We start from the raw sequence: 17,122 nt of genomic DNA, 5'->3' as shown, positions 1-17,122 counted from the left end.
ATTTGAAAATGGCAAAATTTGTCGACTCACCTCTTCACTCACTGATGCTGCAATCAATGCATAGGATTTGCTGTTCTTATTTTCCAAAAAGGTGAGCTCTTTGTTTGAGGTAGGCTGGACTGGTGCTTTGTCTCCTTCTCCAACACACACTCCTTTCCATAGCTCATTAAAAATGAGAGTGTGTTGGATTTTCCGTGACCATGCAGGATAGTTCTCCTTTCCATTAAGAACTATTCCCACAATAGATATAATTGAATGCATTGTAAAATCTGAATATCAGAGTCTGACTGTAGTTGTAGTTCTTTTGTTGCTTTGTATGGCAGAGATCAATGACGGATATGAGCGGAGGAGGTGAGCAAAGGAGATGAATGGAGGAGGGCCGTTGATGGTAAGTGATCAGTGGTTATCGTAAGAAAACACGTTGGGGCGTTAACCAAGACTAAGGGCGGTTTTAAAGCGATAAGTGGGATTTCGGGCGGATAAAAAATGGTAAGTGGTATAGAGAGTGGAGCGCTCGATTCCACTAAGGTTGACACGTAGTGACTAGGGGAGAGAGGAACACCGTTCATTTCGGGTGGGTAACTCTCGTGCAACTAATGCACCTGAAATCACTATAAACCATCGGATCTAGAGGTTATGATCAACGGTGGAGATTAAAAGGCACTTTTCTGGCAGGTAACCGCCATGCAAATGGTCCCTAGAAATCAATGTCAGCCATTGAATCTGGAGGTTGAGATCAACGGTGGAGAACAAGCCAGATAAAGTGAAACCTTGGAAACTGTGTCCAAGCGGGTTTAATGAAGGGTATGATCGCAAACATGTAGCGGTATTGATCGGGGCAAGAGATTTGCGATATGCGATTAAAAAAACAGACTTGACGATATTTATATATATAGGTTTATAACACTTGAGATCCGACTCAAGGGAATACGAAAACTGATATATGTGAATACGAAAAAGGATATATGGTTCTTCAATGCGAAAGGGTATATATACCATACTCAGAGCAAGAGGAAATCCAAGTCATTACAGCACATTCGGCTTCAACAGCTAGCTCCAATGCAACGCACTTCAACAAATGTATTAAATGATAAATGAGATTTCGCAGGAATTTGACAGAGATGTTAGCCTGCAAAAGATGCAAAACAAAGGAAAAACAGAATAGGAGTTACAAATTAAAAAGGAAGCCAAAAAATGGTGCCTGCTCTAATACCATGTCAAACCACGAGGTAACTCCTCAAATCAAAACTCTGTTATTCATTCAGGCTGTTCATTATTATATACAAGAGGGAGTGACTATTCGATTCATCTCCTGATGACTCTCTATCTTCTCTATTATTTATTTACATTAATCACAGCTGTACACCCAATCCCTCTAATTAGGTGTCAACAATATCCTTCAATTCAAGGGTTGTCTTTTGGGTCTTAGGTCATTCTTTCTCAATATGGTGATTGACTAGCTAATAGATATGGCAACATCCAGGATATCAACAACAAAGTCATTACATAGGGTTATATTATTGAGGTATTAACTAGAGTTATTCCCATTCATTTTTTAAATGGTTGTATTCCTTTTTAGTAGGTTTGATCAACCCTTTAGAGATTATGTATGCTTTACCAATTTTAAAGGATGTAATTGTATTATTTGCATATTAAAACATGCAATGTGTATCTAATGATTTTCCTTATTAATAACATCAAAGTTAAAGACATACCTGACTTCCTTGGAATTCATGAAACTATGTAGATCGTGCTTTGAACTAATTCTAACTTTCATTATCCATGAATGCATGTATGAATTCATAGATTGATGGGTATTAATTCTAGGGGGAAGTTATTTGTTTCTAATGGTTGCATTGTAGAATGGCATATACTTATGCTCTTTTCTATATCACTAATAATGATTACTTTTAGAGTTATCATTTGCATAATAATAACTATAAAAGGCTTGCAAAATAGACCAAATCATAGTAGTTAGTAATGAGGTACTAATAAAATATTTAGGAGTGTGAAGCATGCTTAATGTTTCTTTATGAGAATGCATACTTGTTGTATTGAGTAGATCAAGAAGTGATCCATTTTCATTTTTTCCTAACATGAAATAATCCATAAAGGTTGAAGAAAATATGATTGCATAGCAGTACTTCCATGAAAGAGGTGAACAAGATGTCTTTTAATTTAACTTTATTTTAAGTCTAGAATTTACGAAATAGGCACGAAGTCTTCTTTACCATTTTGAATCCTTGTAAAAGACTTCTCTATTAAGATTGATGACATTTTTGTGAACAAAACTCTCTATCAAATCACTAATAACTTATTTTTCACCCCATAACAATCGTGATTTCTTTATCCTAAGAATATAAGAATATAGGAAAAGAAAAAAAATAAAATTTATAGCTACCACTCCCTTGTTATAGTTGGAAAAGAGTTTGTGACATACTAGGGCCAATTAAAGCTTTGAAACTTGGCTTTTAACTACCTTAAAACTTTTGGTTTGGCATAACAACTTCAAACATTTCAATTCACTATTATGCATTATATATCTCAAACAAGTCTCATGAGTCATATATTATTTATGAGAAAAATATGTTTTATGGTCCATAATAGTTATCTAAAATCCTGAAGATTGAAATATTTGACCATAAACATCCAAGTCCATACATTTTCTATATTGTTGATGTAGTCATATTAACCACATTGAAAAACATAGAGTGGTTCACGAAATCATGTTAATCACATTGTAAAAGATTTATTATATAAAATTCTCAAAGATTGGAATCTTTGATTATCACATCCAAGTTTAAATCATGTCAACCACATTGAGAAACATGTAGTGGTTGATGAAATCATGTTAACCACATTGTGGAAGATTTTTGGTTGATGAAATAGCATTTAAAAAAAGACAAGTCACATCATAACTTTTAATATATTATTTTTATTTTTAATTAAAAAATGTTAAAAATAAATGAAAGTCAAACTATTATAATTGCTCATGGAGGTAGTGATTAACTATGACAAGCGAAGAATGATGTACCAAATACGCAATTTTCACATATAAAAAAGCAGGAAGAAGTGGGTGGAATAATTTATGGCCAGAGCGTTAGTGATTTCATTGTCAATCTGCGTGGGATTTGTGATTTTAGTATTGGTGGGTGATATGATTAATTATGAGTATAGGATAAGGCCTAGTTAATATTATATAATATTTGACTATTTCAGATATCTATTTATCAAATTAGAGAGGGTTTCTTTTATATATATATATTTAATGATACTCGACTATTTTTTTACACGTAACAAATAAAGTAAGGCTACATGTGTCACATTTGATTATCAACTCTATAAAATGTCATAGTTCATGAATTTTTTTCACATTTGATTATCAACTTTATAAAATGGTATAGTTGATGAATTTTTTTCTCATAAAAAAATTCCATTTCATGATTTATAGATATTAATATTGTGTTAAATTAAATTTAATAGATTTTTTCATTTGTGTGAAGAGTATTTTTAGTAAATTTATTAGTGTAAATTGGTGCACTTCAATTAATGGGATTTTTATTTTTCTATATTTCTCATAGATTTTATTGATATATTAGTGTATTTTATAATTTGTAAATGACATGTTTATGGTTATCTATCTCACCAACAAAGAAAGTAATTTCAATGTATTTTCTGAATTTAAGTTTCTGTAATCCATAATGAATTACAAAAAGTCTTTCGATAGAAATCACATAGCAAAATATTTTGGCCGACATGTTTCGAACCAACCAGTGTGGTTCATCATCGGTGTGGTCCTCATGATGAACCACACTGGTTGGTTCGAAACGCATTGGCCAAAATAGTTTGTTATGTGATTTCTACCGAAAGACTTTTTGCAATTTCAATGTACGTATAATTAAAAATTTGATTATCAATGTCAAAATCACACATCACGAAAATGGTTTCTTCGCCATGATAAAACACACTATTCAACTCTCTTTATAATGCTTTGTTTTTGGACTTGGTTTATCAGTTATGGTAGATAAACTAAAGCCCAACAAATATAAGCAATTACACCTTGTCAATGTCAAAAATGAATGGAAAATTTTTGTTCACAAATGAATATGCCAATAAATAAGACATTATTTGCTCAATACAACTCAGATGAGATTTATGCTATGTTCATTCAATTACTAATAACCATATGAATTCAAGAAATAAAATCAATAATTCAAGAAATAAAATCAATGGCTTTGTAGCTCAATTGGCCCCAAACTAAAATCTTATTCCACTATGAAATATGCCCAATAATTAAGAGAACTATATGTTACTACCCTTTCCTCAACATTGAAGCTTTCCCAAAGCATTACCTGAGCAAAAATGCGTTTATGAATGAGTGAACTGATAAAATGTCCAAGATGAGAATGACTTGAATATGTAAAGGAGATGATGAAAGGTGTTATTGCACACCATTTATCCTTTCATGACTCGATATGTGGTTGGAAAGGAGTTCCACACTCGTTGTAGGTGTTCATCAAACATTTGATTAAAGTTTAAAAGTGGGACACTTAGCAATTTTCCCAAGCAAATCATGATAAAAGTGAAATGTTCCCATGGTTTAAATCATTATCCAAAATTTGTGAACTTTATCAGTTTTTACTCAATCCAAACAACAATGAAGATAATAAATGAAAGAGCTTATGCATTCGTCAAATTTTACTAACACTCAAATAATTTGTTGCAGCATATGGTTTAACCTAAATTCAAATCCAACGATTAATTCATGAATCTAATGATCAATTCAATACTCAATTTCAAGTGTCCAATTGACTAAAAAAATCTATGGGTGTATGGCTCTGGGTCTATACCAAAATAACCCTAGGGTTGTTGGCTAAACAATGAAGAAAACATAACATTTAATGGAAGACCATATCAATATGGTGAATATATATATGAGATCAACATAACAAACGCATAAGAATGGCATGGTAGACGATCAATAGTTTTCATAGCTAAAATATTGTATGGTAATTACATTTATCAATGCTATAACTATTAAAGAAACATTAAGGGTATTATTTTCAAGGTAAAGGGATGATAATTTCGTTAGCTTCAAAACCTTAGCTTGGGAAATGAATTTATGGGTATCAAAGGCTCTAATTCTATGGATTTAATAAGGTACCTTCATTAGTCAAACTAATGGGTAAATGAAGAGAGGAAAATTAAAGGCTATTATAAGCCTTTAAATGAAAAATTTTAAACTAGGCACAATGACATGAGCAATGGCTCCCTTAATTCCTTCATCAACCTTTAGAGGAATCATATTTTGATTGGGAGGAATTGTTTCTTTTTACATTGGATTTTATATGGTCCATTTACACTAATATGTAGTAACCCAAACCCATATTAAAATCTCTATTTTCAAATCTAGGAAAAAGAGGTTGCAAAGAGTGAATTAGGGAAATGTTTTAATGGAAGTAGCCAACAAATTATTTATATAGATGTAGAGAATTTTATACCACTGTTGGTAAGGGAAAATCATAGGAGTCATAGAGGAATAGGAAGAGGAAGTAATGAGTTATTTATAATATTCAAGGTAATGATAAGGATTCTCTATATTTCAAACACAAGGTGAGGTAAGTACCAATGGAGGAGATATATTCAATATATTTTAGATCAAATGAGTTGGATATGTAGGTTTAACATCCACAACCCAATGTACTTTTAGACAAGTTTTGGTGGATAATTATAGGGATCAATATTTCTTCCCTAGGGAAAAGACACACTATGGAGTTTTTGATGTTGACAAAATAAATAAATATAGACTTAGGGTATGGAACACATGGGGCATCACATCATTTGAGAACATTCATGGGGCTACCAATGAGATTGTGTTAAATGGGAAAGATGATACATCAACATTCAAGGTAGTTAATATTTGATATTCTAATAAGGAGAAGTGTGTCAATCAATATCCCATGTATGCTAATGCAAGAATAATGGTATAAATAGTTAGGTGTTGAGTAGCAAACCAAAAGCACCTTCAAAATCAAAACTCTACTTCGTTGAAGACCCAAGTCCTTATCTATAAGGAAAATTTTCTTAAAGAACAATTATTTTATAAAGGGATTTTATGAGAAAGATACCATAAAGAAAGGATAGTGGATGATATGGATTGGATCATTATATTATTTTCCATCTATGAGTATACCTTCAGAGTGGAAAAATTGGATGAAATTGCTTTTGGGGTAATTTAACAATAGATCCTAGTTTGGAGAATTATGACGTGAAGATTTTTGGAGCCATTTGAAGCATCAAACAACAATTTTTGGGTTTAAAACTTTTCCATTTTAGTGCCATACCCTGGGAAATTAATTTACAATTAGATATATTTATAAAGGTGTAAGAATCATTGCAATAATATTTTGTATGCAAAACTTATTCCTCTTGCAAGTTGACATACTATGTTAATCACCATGGTACAATAGGATTCCACATTAACCATTACTCATGCAAATGGGGTTATCTATGTATAGAATTTCAATAAGAATATAGCATGTCAAAAATCATAACTTTAGTTATGGGTTGAAGGAGTCAAATCTTATTCCTAGTTGGCTATCATACTATGTTAAATATTGGGTTGCTAGGAGGACTAGCAGTTCCATTCTAGACTATTGTATTTTGTTCCTTAGTTGAGCAAAGCAAATGGGAGTGGGAAGTTAGAGACTAGAACAAAGGAGGTTTAGGTTACATAGTAGCCTTACAAGCCACATGTCTCAAATAACTCCATAGAGAGTGACTCTCCCTTCGTACTTGGCATATTTCCATACTAGATAAAAGAGACTAGAGTAGCCTCATTTTCTAGTTGGGTTTTCTCCAGTCAGGGTTTTCCATGGAAAAACTTATGTCTATTATGGATGTGTGTGTGTGTGTGCGTGTTTGTTATCTATTTCTCACATTTTAGCTATTTTATTCATTTAAGTATAAAATCAGTTATTAAAGAATTCGAGATCTAAAGGAAAATTGACCTTCATAGCATAGATTTTAGTTATTGTTATCATATATGTTATGATGAACTATTCTAGTGGAATATCCGCGATAATTTACAAATCAATAGATATGGGAGTTATTGAGAGGTTTTTAATTTTTAATGAGTTCAACAATGCAATTCAAAAGGTAGATGGAGTTTAGGAATATAGGTAAGAGTTTGGAAAAAAAAAAAAAAGAGGAAGTGATCCAATTTTCACTAGGGAAGAGCCAAATTGGTGTTGGGAAAGGATATCTAGATAAATTTGATAAGAAAAAAAAGTATAAGAGAGAGATGTTCGTAGGGAATTTTTATAGTAGAATAATGTTGAAAAAGGATGGGCCCATTAAATGCTTTCCCCAAGCATGATGAAATTTTCAAGAATATAACACTCATAAAAAAACCATGTTTGTTTGGGTGGAACATGATTGATACACACAGTGAACACCTTGGCCAAGTTTTTAAATATGTGTTTAACAAAGTGATGGGCCTCTACCTAGTAATAAACTCCAGGTCTCTTTCCTTATGAATGAACTTGATGATACTTTAGTTGATTCTTTCTCCAAGAGATCAATTTACTAAGATATTTTTATATATTGGGAGAAGGTCGAGCATGAATAACTCCCAAGTGGTCATATAAAATCCACAATGGTATCCATCAAGGTTAGCTTCTATAACATCAATCATAAGAGAATGTTCATATGTTCACTTTTATTCTTTATAAACCATGCACAACATCACATATAAACACGTATATGCGCTCCCCATCTCTCTTACACAAGGCCTCAAGTTTGAAAAACCATTTTGTAATGCTTAGTGAATTCCTTATGAATACCTAATCAATTGGTGTTGCAATTGTTAAGCCCTATATAAGCCCCATGTTTACCCTAAAACCCCTTGCTAATCCCTATATATTGAGTTATTATGTTTCTATTCTTATATCGTTATGTAGGCTATAAACTTTCATGGTCCCATTTTTTTATAATTGTATCATTTGTCTCCTATATACCAAGCAGAGCTAGCCTTAGGGTCATAAAATATTGTCTTATGCATTTTATTCATTGTAAAAGGTGGTTTCTCCCTCGAAAATTACTCTAAATATTCATTTCTTATCATTTTTAAGGTGCAAGGTTGATATCTTTTGGTATAAGAGCTTATGATCCTAGGGTTTTACTGCTTCAAATATGTCAACTTGGAATTTATCTATAACAAGTTTTCTGTGATGCTTCGGATGGTGAAATTTGGAACATGTCGAGGGGGAATCTAGGGGAACATCTAGTAAAAATTTTGTATCTTGGTTTGCTACACTTTTGGAAGTATGATTTGAGGAAGTTAGAGTTCCTAAATGATCCTAAAATTGGTTTCAAACATGTTAGTTTGGAATTTTCACTATAATTTTTTTCGAAGATGTTTCAAACCATGAAATTCTCAGGGGAAATCACTAGGTAACCGTGATAAAACTTTTGGACTTTGGTTCACTATATTTTCAAAAAATTTCTTTAAGCAATTTAGGATTCTTGAATGCTTCCAAAATCAATTTCAAACATGTTAGTTTGGCATTTCATTATAACTTATTTTCAAGGATGTTTCAAATCGTGAAATTTTGAGAAAACATAGGAGATATATATTGATGCTTGTAGTAGAAAACGTAGACTTTGGTTCACTATAATTTCAAAGATATGCCCTGTGGAAGTGATGGTTTCTGAATGGTCCTTTAATCAATTTCAAATAAGTTAGTTTGGTATTTCTGCTATAATTGTTTTGGGGACTTTTCAGACTGAGAAATTTTTAGAGATCGTAGGAGACATATAGAAGTACCTTAGGTAAAATTTCATTATAAAATTTGAAAAATTGGACACATGGCACCCTAGACAATTTTTCTCTTAGGAAGAGGGAAAGAATAAAAAACTTTTGGGAAAGTTACCCTAACTTTCGCTTGACACATAAAATTCTAGTCAAACATGTGGAATTACATAGAAGACATATAAAGATTTTAAGCAAAGTCTTTTGGTATAAATCATATACGAGAATTTTTTGGCTGACACGTTTCGAACCAACAAGTGTGGTTCATTGTCAAGACCAGATGAAGAGGCAGACCATGGCCTTTGCCATGGTCTGCCTCTTCATTTGGTCCTGACGATCAACCACTTGTTGGTTTGAAACGCGTCGGCCAAAAACAAAAAAAATTCTCTTATGTGATTTCTACTGAAAGACTTTGCTTAATTCATTATGGATCATAGAAGCTTGAATACATATAAAGATGTTACAAAATAAAATTATATATTCAGAAGGGCTCAAATTTTAGAGATACATCAAGAGGAAGGTTAGTCATTTAGATATTCTCCAAGGTTCTAAAGGTATGTGACTTACAAGTAGCATAAATTTTGATTAGAAGATAGACTTTTTTAGGTGTCCGGAAATTGTGATAAATAAGAGTACTATTATTATTTTCTCAATTGGCTCCAAAGAAATATCCAAATACTACTACAAAAATTAAAACTCATGAAGGATCATTAAGGACTTATAAAGAAAGTGAAAACTTAGAATTTATATTCTTCGATTTAGAGAATAAATGTAATGAAATGGATGGTTGTATGTTGAAAAAGTTGGATTTATTAGGTTCCCAAGAAAACCTTAAAAGAGAAATTATGTATGAAATGAAAAGAATATGAATGAAAATAAGGAAGAAATGATGGATGAAATGGAAAAGAAGATGAATGAAAATAAGGAATAAATACAAAAATATAATTACAAACCATTATGATACATGGAGGAATATCCATAGATTCAAAGATTTGAGTCGACATTTCGGAACCTCTATCCAAATCCATCCTTAAGACATGAGTGAAAGTGAAGCGAACATAGATAAATAAATAGTGAGTGTAGAGAATTTGAAGTGTTAATAAAATTTCCTAAACTGGGCTGACAAACTAACAAAATGAATAATAAATTAATATAAAAGAATTAAACCGTTCTATTAAAGGATATCCCAATAAAGGATATGGAGATCCAAGGAAATCATGAACATAAGGAGAAGCATGGTTTTGAGATTCAATCACATATGAGGAGTATTTTATCACAATTGAAGAGAACAAATATTGAATCAAAGAACCATAATCATGAATTTTCAATCCAAGATTCACATCATCAAGGTTTCAAGTCAATACCAAGGAATTATTACATTTTGAAGATCAATATGAGGAAGTTTCATGATAACAATCCTATAACATAGATATTGTAGATGTAGAAATATTTTGATCTACATCAAGTGGCATCCTTACAAAAGGTAAATATTGCATCCTTTTTAAGAATAAAACCAACATGTATGGTATCAATGGATTTGTGAAAATAAAAAGGAATTTGTTATAACTTGGTCCATTTTTATAGAGAAATTGATATCATGTTATGGGGATATTAAGAGAAATACATCCTTTAATAAATTGGTAAATATTTGAAAAGAAAAGGTATAATTATAGAGCATAATCAAGAATTAAAAAAGTTGAGTCCTAGGGTAAAGAAAATTTCAGATAATAATTTGCTATACCTCTTTATGGGAACTTTAAAGGAAAGGATCAAACATGGGTGTGTCTCTTTGAACCTAAATCCATATACCATGGTATCAATCTAGAAAGGAATGTTGAGTGCAAAAGTATGGATACTAGAAAATTGGTCATCAATAATTATATAGAACATCATGCTCCCTCTCCTAACTTCACTCAACCAACAAGGTTGACACCTAAACAAATGGAAGAAACAAGAACAAAAGGACTATGTTTCAATTGTGATAGCAATTACAACAAGGGATATAATGTGGTGATAATAAATTATTCTACATAGACTTTGAAGATGATGAAGATCAATAATTGAAACCATCACAATATATATAACTAGAAGAGACTCATCCAACAATACCATGTCATGCATTGTGCTGAGACCTAGTATTGCACCAAGAGTGTTGTAACTTCTAGAGGCTCTTCAACTTTACTTTATCAACCCACGGTTTCATACAAACTTAGAGATGACAGTGCTATGTACATAATGAATGCATCATTCTACTCATGCCACCCTCACCTGAGTCACTTGATCATTAGGGTTCCAAACCATTCCTCTACTGAACTGAAAGGAGTCTAACTATTGAAAGAAAAATGTAAAGGCTATTGTTGGCTTGTAGGGACCTGACCCAGGTTTAGAGGTGACTTAGCCAAGCAAATCCCGGTACTACTGGCCCTTTCGGCAATAGTCCGCAGAGCACAGACTGAGGTCTCACCTGAAGTAGTATGGGAGGGTGCTAGGACCAGGTTTCTGCACCCTGGGGATGTCTGATGAGCTTCTGGCGGTCTGTGGTTTGACCCTACGGGCATGTCGCTATGCGCATCTATCAGTCCCTCGCAACCTATGATGCTACCTTCGCGCAGCCCTACTCGAGGCGCGAGCCATGTTATTTCCCAAGTTCCTCACTATTAACCTGTTATTACTTGATTACTTAACTTATCTATGTAATTCTAGAGATAATTAATAGTGTGTCTAGCATTCATATAAGTGCATGCGATAAATAAATTTAAACAGTATGAATGTATAGATTGCAATATACAAGCAGATACACAAAAATTAGAATCAACTTCTCTTTATTATTCTTCGTTCAAGGTTACAGACTCGACACTGCCTTGCGCACTCAGCTGCAAGGGTCTGCGCACTCAGCTGCAGACTCTACTAGGCCTTTGCACACTCAACTGCAGAGCCTCTTCCTACTACTACGACCCAATACACTTAGACTCTTACTCTATGCTCTGTCTCTTATCTTCTCATCCACTCCTTAGCTCTCTTTACAACTTAGAGCCTCTCTCTATTTATATAATCCCATGGTTTGGGGACCATGGGTAGGCCGACATGACATTCCATTACATTACAAAACTTAGGGTGGACAACCCTATCACTCAATCTATACTTCACGCTCCGCGCCCGTAATTCGCGGAGTCTTATAATACATTTGACCAAAACTTGGGCTTTGAGCCCCAAAACATGCTATGGGGGGATCCGATGCCCAACAAGCCCCCAACACAAACATCATGACTCACCCTCGAGTCACTTTGTCAGCGTGGTGATCTTGGCACAGAGTCCCTCCAACTCTTCCTGAACGGCCTGAATGTCGGCGATGCACGGAGCTGATGCCTACTGTACCTACTGTATTCTTGCTTCTGAATCATCTATGTATGAATTGTGTCCTTACATCTGTACCGACATCCACTGCGTATGTTTATAGTCCCGCGCCCTTTTCCGGCTCCTTGGGTCACGAAGATTGTACTTCGGCCAGTTAGTTAGATAGCCGACCCACCCATGTAGGGCTTCAAGTGGCTGCCGCTTACTTTCCCTGGGAAGGCTTCTCCATTTAGTTTGACTAGCTAGACCACGCTTCCTTGTGTGACCTCCTTAACCATGTATGGTCCTAGCCAGTGCATTCTAAATTTTCCCCGAAATTTTTCAAACTTACTATCATACAACAGCACTAAGTCATTTACCTTGAAGGTGCGCAACTTGATATTGTGGTCGTGCCAGGCCTTTTCACGTTGATTTTGTACCTGCTGAAGAAATCCATCGAGAAACCATTCTTCCTCGAGTTCTTCTAATTGCACGATCCTTTCTTCCAAGGCTTCGCGGTCCATCATGCCTGTGAGTGTTGCTATTTGCAGACTTGGTACGATGTATTCAATCGGCATGACAGCTTCCGTGCATAGACTAATAGGAAAGGTGTTTGTCCCGTTAATTTCTTGCACATTGTCCTGTAAACCCATAATACGACAAGTATGCATAGGTCCCAGTCGTTCCACTGCGCGTTACATACTTTGGTCAGCACAGTCTCCAGTATTTTGTTGAATGCCTCTACTATCCCATTAGCTTGTGGGTGCTGTTAGAGTTGGTCTTTACATCCCTCCGTTAGAGATCATTTCTCTTTATTGCATTTCATTTTTAGGTGTCTCGCTCGTTTCACTCAGTTGCATTCCGCTAGGGGCATGCCATAATCTGACGGAAGGGTTTGGTCATTCATCACCCCTCATGCTTTGCACTGCTGGCTCAGGTCTATTCATCAAAATCAAGTTTTCGTGTCTTTTGATCAGCAAGAGTTATTTTCAGTCACTAGGTCTAGGGTTTCACAAATTGTGTCTTCACAATGTCCAATAAAGCCAGCAGGCCAGAGGGAGGTTCTTAAAAAGTTGTCATTCAAAGATTTTCATCATCATATGGATGGATTATGACTCTTCTTCAAAACTCTGTTTTGAAGAAAAGTCGACATTTCGTTTTTGTAAATTTTTAAAAGTTTTTTCAGTTGTTGAATTCTTCAGACGCAACCCTAGTTGCCTTTTCCAAATTCTATGTCAGCTATCCCTGCAAAAAATAACCGAAAGATTCATCATTCAAGCTAAAATTAAAGAGGAAACAAAAAGATAGAGTTTGTATTACTTGTGAAAAAGTGCCAAAGTGTAAACATTACAAAAATGGGTTTGAGAAAAGAAAAATCAAAATCCATGGCTATATGAGAGATTTTCCATTTTGAGAAATTCATTTGCATGCCAAGAAGCAAAGAGTAAACTATTCAAAGCAAGTTTGGTGCGTAAGAGTGAAATTGGGTGAAGTTGGATGAAGCCAAGTCAACGCGACGCATAGAGCAGGTGGCACAGTGCACTGGAGAGGCGCGACGCACTGGGAGGAGAAACAAAGTGTAAATTTCCTCAGACGTGGTGCACTGGGACGGCGCAACGCGTTGGGTATGCGGCGCGGTGCATATAGTCCAAAGCCCGAAAACGTTTGAAATTTCTCCAAATTGCCATTTATTTGCGTGGATTTGCCAGAATTTGAACACATCACTAAAAGAGCAGTTCAGCACAGTTTTCCTACACCAACATATTTTTCTCCAAGGCAGTTTGAAAAACAGCAGTCATGGCATCTGAGCATTCATCAGATTATGAAATGGAAACCCAAAGTGACTCCCCCATGGAGAAACATGCACCCCGAAGGCCTCATAGAGGAGGTAGACATATCAGAGAAGAACCAATCACCCTCACTGAATTACAGGCCTGCCCTCTTTCCATGTTTTGTTTCCAGCATTAGTCTTGCTATGAGTTTTGTCAAAAGGTGGCTAATGTTCAATTTCATCATGAGTTGGCTCGTCTATTTGTGCTGCATTTACATGGAGATCAAGCTACCTTAGCCGGTGTCACCTTCACACTTACACCAGAATCTGTCTCACTAGCAACCGGCATACCAAACATTGGTGAACCATGGACCAAGAGGAAGAAGATTGACCGGCAGCATTATGAGTCATACATTAAAACCAGTTTCTTGAGGCAGCTCAAGAGAGTGTTTCCATTCCGATATCTGAAAGATGAATATGCTCCACTAATGAAATTGATCATGAAGTATTTTAGCTGTGAGGGACAGTTCTCTCGTTTATATGCTTATCACATCAGGTTGCTCATGCATTTCACCAGGGTACGGATGATGAACATTTCGTATTTCTTTTGCTGAAACATAGAGAGGATGACCACCCTTGTGAAACACAAAACCCCTTAGCAGCAACTTAACAATGTTTATCATTTTGCTCTTATTAAGATTTTGGTGGTTCATCAACTTGGATTACAGGGCATCACTTGGGATGATTTCATCTCTCATGACTTCTTTAGAGCTTCACAGGGTTTATCAACATAGAAAATTTTAGGGGCGAATGTTCGCTCTTTGGCGAAATTAAGGGGTTTTAAATTTTTAGTGGGCAAATATTTTGTATCATAGTACATTTTTACAAATCACCTCAAATAGCCCACCTTATTTTAAGGGAGAGGGTAAAAAAGGTAAATTTAGCCCTTGAAATTAGGAGTTACAACCTTCCATTCGCCCATTTTGAAGAATAGGTTTTATTTAAGTGAATCCTATGGGCCAAAGGCCCAAATACCATATTTATAAAAGATATATGGTAAATTAATAAAAATATAAAGAAATGAGAGGTATGGTAAATAAATAAAATATTTTTTATATTTACTCCATAAGTCACCTTATATACATGCAAGGGTGTAAACAAATAAAAATATAAGTAAAGTGGAGGTATGGTAAATAAATAAAACATCCTTTTGTGGTACCTATAAACTCAAAAGGTATGGAATGTCAACACATCAAATAAATAAATATCAAGATAACCTGACGTAGAAGACGAGCATGGTAAAAAACATCTTTTTGTACTTACTCAAAAGGTATGGTAAATAAATAAAAATATAAATAGACTAGACGCATGGTAAATAAATAAAACCTCTTTTTATATTTAGTCCATAACCCTCGTTCTATTTATGAAGGCTCAAGAAAGAGGTTTTATTTAAGTGAATCCTATGGGCCAAATACCATATTTGTAAAAGAGGTATGGTAAACAAATATTTTTTTTTTTTTATATATTTACTCCATAAGTCACCTTATATTTATGAACACTCAAAAAATGCTTTATATTTAGGTGAAACCTATGGGCAAAATACTATGGAACAAATACAATGGATTAGATTGTTATTAATACCATACAAAAAAAACATTATTAACCCTAATACTAATATTAATAAAAATAAAAATGGCACATGGTATTGACCCATGGTATTCACCAAAATGGCACATGGTATTGACCCATGGTATTCACTTGGAATGGCCATATATTGAATGGTATTAACCAACATAGCCTATTTACTTGGATCTACTAAAACAACAGAGATCCATCAAATACTTGATATACAAACCCATAGAGTAAAAAATATTTGATCCAATCAAGAGTAAAAATGGATGTTGTAATTTAATGTATGTTAAACATTTTAGCTTGGTTAAAATAAAAAATAAAATAAAAATCAACTATTAATTTTATTAATTTTTATTAATTGGTCAAAGATGTTCAATTTGAATTTAAGCACGTGAAATTCTACATTTCAATTGTTAAACCTGCTCAAAACACCATCAAAACAGGTTAAAAATACCTATTTCATGGATAAAAATGAATAAAACTAATGTTTATTGATCAATGTGCAAGAAATAAACATAAAAACAAGTTTTACCATTCATTTTTACCCTTTCACTTTTACCCTTTGATTTTGGTGCTCTAGAGCAGTTTTTACCTCGAAGTTCACTAGCTAATTGCAGAGAATTCAGTGGACCGTTCCTTGTGCCGTCCAGACCAAGTAGGAACTATCTCTATTCTCTTTCATTTCATTCCATTTATTTTCAATTTTAAGCAAAATTTTGAGTTTTTGAGGACCCTAGGGTTTCATTTTTTAACTCTGGATTAGCGCACCCTTTCAGTATCAAAAGGTGCACTACATTGCACACACCCAGAAGACTGTATGCATTGCAGTGCACTGCCTCTAAGGGAGGGGTGCACTGGGCGCAAAAACCAAATTTACACAGTTGTTTTCTCCCAAATTTTCCTATACTTTGTGCAAAAAATGGATCCTAGTTTATCTAATGGTTGCATTGCAGACATTCATTGGATCAAAATCATGATTATATGGAGAGAACGAGAGCATGAAGAACAAGATATGATTGCCCTAAATAATCAGGGTATGGTTGAGGCCCTAAGGAATTGTGGGTTACTCAAGTATTTTCGATTATCTAGCATGCGGCAACAAATTGAGCTTTTACAGTGTCTTGTTCGTTCTTGGGATCCTACCGATTAGGCCTTTCACATCAAGGAAAAAGTGATCCCTTTTACCATCGATGATATATACTTTCCAACTAAACTGTCAAGGCGGGGTGCCCCCATCTCACTATTAGGATTTACCAGAGGAGGTGAATCAGTGAGACTATATATGACAGTTTTGTCGAGAAGGAGCTCAACCTAGCATAGATGGAAAGATCAACATCATGGATGTCAGTGATTTACCGTTGAGGATGATCCTCTTTACCCTTGCCAAACTAGATGGCAGTTCAACACTACACTTGGCAAACAAATCATACATGCAATATGCTTTAGAGTGCTTAGAGCAAAAAGAGTTCAATTGGTGTGAGACAGTTCTTTCATCCATTAAAGAACAACTGATCAAGGTGAAAAATGGAAAGAAATTTTCTTTTGGCTATGGGCCAATCCTGATTTCTTTTGCC

This window comes from Pinus tabuliformis, chromosome 5_1 (assembly GCF_031772625.1).
Source record: "Pinus tabuliformis cultivar Carrire ecotype Pingquan chromosome 5_1, CPIR1, whole genome shotgun sequence".
NCBI classification, from domain to species: domain Eukaryota; kingdom Viridiplantae; phylum Streptophyta; class Pinopsida; order Pinales; family Pinaceae; genus Pinus; species Pinus tabuliformis.
This window is presented reverse-complemented; position numbering follows the sequence as displayed.